The 5,455-nt window shown below is 46.2% G+C and overlaps 1 long non-coding RNA gene across 1 annotated transcript; it reads left to right on the forward strand.

The window, feature by feature from the left end:
• Positions 1–30: 30 nt before the first annotated feature.
• On the forward strand, positions 31–3,548 carry LOC104998794. The gene is made up of 4 exons (XR_826506.1): positions 31–135; positions 1,852–1,919; positions 2,078–2,190; positions 2,996–3,548. It is a non-coding gene; the product is annotated as an uncharacterized LOC104998794 (long non-coding RNA).
• The last annotated feature ends 1,907 nt before the right edge of the window (positions 3,549–5,455 follow it).

A 5,455-nucleotide genomic window follows, 5' to 3' on the forward strand; every position in this document is an offset into this window, starting at 1 on the left:
TGACTCCCGGCGCGGGGGGCACCCGTTTGGCAGACAGAGATGGGAATGCCGAACCGCAGGGACACGTCCAGCCTCTGACCCGAAAGGGGGAAGTGATCTGGTTCTGCTCGGCGGGAGGTTAGCAGAGGAACAAAGGTCAGATGCAGGGAAGGCTGGCACGGCTGTGAGTAGCAAGGCGCCCCTTCTCGCTTGAATGTCAACCTCATGAGTCAAGCTAGTCCTTACTTACCTGTCTTTCTGAGTACTTCCTCTAAGAAGCCTGCCATGACTAAGGAAGAATCAGAGTGAGACCTTCAGATGCACTCAGAAAGCAACAGCTTTTGTATACCTAATTTGTGCAGAAAAGGGAAGGAAAGAAAAAAAAAAAAAAAAGAAAGAAAGAAAGGAGGGAATGTGTTCCATGTACGGAACATAGATTGCAAGCATTCAGTACTAGTATATCAAAATGGTATTGCTGGAGCCCACAGTTCTGTGGTCCAAGGGGTTGCAAAGAGCCCTATGGTGACTGAGCGACTGAACTGACAGTTCTGCTGTCTCTGGTTTGCATCAAAGTTGGACTCCAGTCAGCTTTCCCAGCTTACTCAGGACCTGCCCTTGAGGCTTCCACTAGGTAAACACTGTCCTAATCCATGTGTCAGACCAAAGGGAATAGATACCTGTCTTTAGAGGAAGCAATGTGTCGCTTGGCAGTTGGCAAGTATCTGTTGAATGAGCAAGTTTATTGTAAGCATTCTAAGGGACATGATGCCTGTTCTACCCAGGTGATTCCTACTCATCCCTTTGGTATCAACCCGTGTGTTGCCTACTCCAGAAAGCCATTCTTGATTCCACTCTAGGCAGATTTATATGTGTATCCTCCATGTGTCATGTAACTTTATTAATAACCCTGTAGTGGAGCTTATCTGGAGAAGGAAATGGCAACCCACTACAGTCCATTGGGTCACAAAGAGTCGGACATGACTGAGCATACATACAGTGGAGCTTAGCACACTATAATGCAATCCTTGGTTTACTTATCTGTCTCCTTCAGAGCAGGGGCTCCATTTGGTTCATCTTTATAGCCCCAGCACCTACCTGGGACACACAATTTATATTTGATGAATGACTGATACTATCCTAACTAGAAATGGCTCTTAACTCTAACCACAATCCTGTACTTTTGGACCCTATTTAGGGGCCAGATAAATATAACCACCAGCAACATCCGGGTGTATGTGGGGAGAGCTTTCTGGAAAAAAGAACAACCAGTGAGCCTTCTCAGGAATCCTAAAGGCTCAACCTAGGTGTAATGTGTGTACATAGATACTGAAGCCACTGCTGCTGCTGCTGTGTCTGACTCTGTGTGACCCCGTAGATGGCAGCCCACCAGGCTCCCCTGTCCCTGAGATTCTCCAGGCAAGAACACTGGAGTGGGTTGCCATTTCCTTCTCCAATGCATGAAAGTGAAAAGTGAAAGTGAAGTCGCTCGGTCGTGTCCGACCCTCAGCGACCCCATGGACTGCAGCCTACCAGGCTCCTCCGTCCATGGGATTTTCCAGGCAGGAGTACTGGAGTGGGGTGCCATTGCCTTCCCCACTGAAGCCACAATATGCCTCAAAGAATATCTCATCCTAGCCTCTTGACTTAAATATAGGAAGCAGAAGAGCAAAGAAGTGAAGAGAAAGTTCATGTCACTGAGCAAGGCTCTGCCCAATGTCCAGGCCGGAACTCTTCCCATTGCGTGACTCTACCTCCAACACTGGAAACTCACTGCCAACGAACAGGCTGATTCTTGGTGCCAGTTTGGGTCCATTCTCCAGAAGCAAAAAGGAGCAAAAACCTATAATACCCAACTCTTTTCTGCCTTTTCAGATCCTACATGTTTTTAGTAAAGAAAGCTGCATTTGACAGTAAAGGAGAGCTGCATCTGAGAATCACAGGTGAGGAGGCATGCCCCTCTGTAGCTCCTGAATTGACATGTCTGGGAGTGTCAAGGGGTCAGACTTCACCGGTCCCCCATCCCCAACCTGTGAAACACCTGTTAAGGCCCATCCCGCTGGTAAAGCCCAGAGCCACCTGCCCACCCCTATGATATCAGATGATCCGAACCACCAGGACTGCTGCCAAGATGCCTCCAGGGAAAATACCAGCAACCAGAGCACTCCCTGTCCAACCTGAGCAACCGGTTAAGTGCGGCTTCTTGGGCTGAAGGTGGGTGGAAATAGGGAACAGTATGACATGCTTTTGAAAACATGTATCACACCACTGTCTTCTCGGAGGAGCAGGGGCTCCTGAGGGTTTCTTCAAAAGATTTTTGTCTTGTTTATCTCTAATCTAGCCTGGGGTTCCTTGGGACATTTACCTAGACCAAAAACAAAAAAGAGCAAGTGGTTGAGATTTTGAATGTTTATTACTCTTTTGGAATAAGAAATCAGGTTTGAAAATACTTTCTCACTGTGGTGTATTCTTGCCAGTGACTCTTTACATTCTAGTTCTTGTTTATTAATTATGATCAGGATTGATACTGCTAAGCAAAGAAACTTTCTTTAGCAAAGAAACTAAAGACAATTCAGAAACAGTAGAAAACTCAAATAAAAATAGGTATTGGTTCAACAATTACCTGGAAGAAGGCAGGACAGGGATATGCTGAAATGAAAACCTTACCTGCTTTGCAATTAAGTCAGAAATTTAGCTGTTTGTTTTTTCCTTACAGCAAATTTTATCTCTTTAAAAGCAACAAATCATGTGGATAAAATATATCAGTGATATTTAGAAATGATTCTGATTCTCTCATATATTTTGAGAGCTTAAGTCAGTCACTTGAATGTTATCATGCTTCTGGCGTGGTTCCAGCGGTAGGCTGAAAAACAGCTCCCCAGAAACTGTCTGTGTCAAATCCCTGGAGCCCATGAATGTGACCTTACTTGGATGGAATTAGGATAAGGATCTGGAGATGAGGAGATTATCCCGGATTATTCAGGGTGGGCCCTAAATTCAATGACACATGTCCTTATAGGAGAAAAGCAGGAGGAGACTTGAGACAGAGGGAGAGCAGGAAGCAATGTGACCACAGAGGCAGAGGCTGGAGTGAAGCCACCACAAAGCAAGGGATGGTGACAGTCACCAGAACCTCGAAGAGACGAAGAAGGAATTCTTCCCCCGAGCCTGCAGAGGGAGTGTGGCCCTAACACTTCAAATTTCAGTCTTCTGGAATCCAGAACTGTGAGAAAATAAATTTTTTTTTGTTTTAAGCCAGCCAATTTGAGGTAATTTGCTATAGCATCTTGGTAAATTCACACAGTACCTATAAGAAAATAATACGTTATTGAGGACCGACATAAATGTCTGTTATTTTAACTTGTCCAATATCCAACCTCCTGTCTCCTGTTAATAGCCCCTGGAGCTTCCCTTTGACGTCTAGCTTTTTGCCGCTGTCAGTCCATGTGGGTTGAGTGGGCTGCCCCCACACTCACCCCAGCTCCATCGGTTCAGGAAGGACACATGGCTCAGACCAGACCAGTGAGACTCAGTTTTAAGAAGATCCTAGAGCTCCTGGGCAGAGAAGGCAATGGCACCCCACTCCAGTACTCTTGCCTGGAAAATCCCATGGATGGAGTCGCTAGAGTCGGACATGACTGAGCGACTTCACTTTCACTTCTCAGTTTCATGCATTGGAGAAGGAAATGGCAACCTACTCCAGTGTTCTTGCCTGGAGAATCCCAGAGACGGGGGAGCCTGGTGGGCTGCCATCTATGGGGTCGCACAGAGTCTTGACTTAGCAGCAGCAGCAGCAGAGCTCTTGGGAAGAAGCCCTTTCTCTCTTGGATTCCAAGCGGGCAGATGTCCCTCTGGTGCTGCTGGGGTCTTTCTGAGGGGAAGCTGGCTGAGAGCGAGTCCAGTCCAGGAGAAAGTGGAGTCAGAAGATACAGACACGCTGCGTCCTTGTATCCCAGAGCCCCAGGACCAGCCTGCCAGGAGAGGCCCTATCACTGGGATTTCTACTTGTAGGTGCCCAGAAACACCCTTATTTGCTCCAGCCAGTTTCTGCCGCTGACAACTGAAAAAGTCCTAGCCAGGACAAAGGTCAAAGTGTCCTGTGGCCCTTCTGCTTTGTTGTAACCAATGTTTCTTTGAGAAAGTCAATGAGATAACCACCTGTACTTCTAGTGACTTGAGAATGTGAACTCTTCCAATAAAACTGCAATTTTAGATCAAGGAAAGGTCTTTTGTGACCATCTGGTCAAAGTCTGTAATTTCCCTCTTAAGGGTACTAGAGAACTCAGGAGAAGTACCCAGAGTTGTGGCAATTCCTCGGGAGAGTTGGGACCACAACTCAGGTCTCCTGAGAACCCGATCAGTAGAAAGCTATATTTAAAGGCATTTGCTTTATCATTTAAACGTATCTGGCCAAGAGACTCACAGTTATAATTATAACTGATTCCTCTGCTCTGCTAAAGAAGACCCACAACAGTAGTTTTTGTTGAGTGCTGGTGTTTAATAGCTCTGCAGCAGGCTAGGTCACTAGCCACTGTTAATTATTTTACAGGAACTAGGAAGCAAAGGAAAAGAAATCAAGGCCCTCTCTGCTGGGATGATTAATAGATATACGATTATGTAAACATGCAAGAGCCCAAACCAGTTGCTTGATAGAAGTGGTGATTCGATAAAGGTTTCAGAGACGTGGGGTTTTTAGTGTTTATATTGTCCGTTCCTTTGCCTGATCTCAGATCGTGTGGCTCTCAGCGGCTGTGGTGTGCAGGCCAGTAGCTGCAGCATGTAGGCCTGTGGGCCCCGCCGCTCCTGGCATGTGGAATCCGTGTTCGCCACCCAGGGATTATACCCTTGTCCTCGGCATTGTGAAGCAGATCCTTAACTTCTGGACCACCAGGGAAATCTTGAGAGTGGCACGTTTTGTTATAAAAAAACTGTTGAACTGATGCTGGTAACCAGAGGATTGTGGAATCCTGAAATTTCTCTAAAGCCAGTTGACCTGAATTACATTTGTTCCACAGATATTTGCCGAGTACCTTCTGTGACCCCAATATTCTTCTAGGTACAGAGGATCCAAGAGTGAATAAAACAGAAAAGTCCTTGCTCACATAGAATTTACATTTAATAAATACACAGTCTTGGAGGACAATGAGTCTATGGAGAAAAGTGGAAAGAGTAAAGGAGAGGAGAGTAGTGGATGCTGCTATCTTATATTCCATAGATTTCATATAGGGTTGGCAGCAAAGGCCTCATTAAGCAGAAGGACATTTGGACAAAGACTTGAAGGAAGAGAGAGCAAACCATGTGACCCTGGGGAAACATTTTCCAAGTAGAGGAAACAACAAGTGCAAAGGCCCTGAGGCACGAATATCCTTGGAATGTTTGTGAAATAATGAGGCCAGCATGGCTGAAGCGGAATAAACGAGGCAAAGGAGATGAGGACCAGTGGGCTGGGGGCCAGTGGGAGAAGCTAGATCATTCCAGG

The sequence above is a fragment of the Bison bison genome, unplaced genomic scaffold (genome assembly GCF_000754665.1).
Source record: "Bison bison bison isolate TAMUID 2011002044 unplaced genomic scaffold, Bison_UMD1.0 scf7180017864338, whole genome shotgun sequence".
NCBI lineage: Eukaryota > Metazoa > Chordata > Mammalia > Artiodactyla > Bovidae > Bison > Bison bison.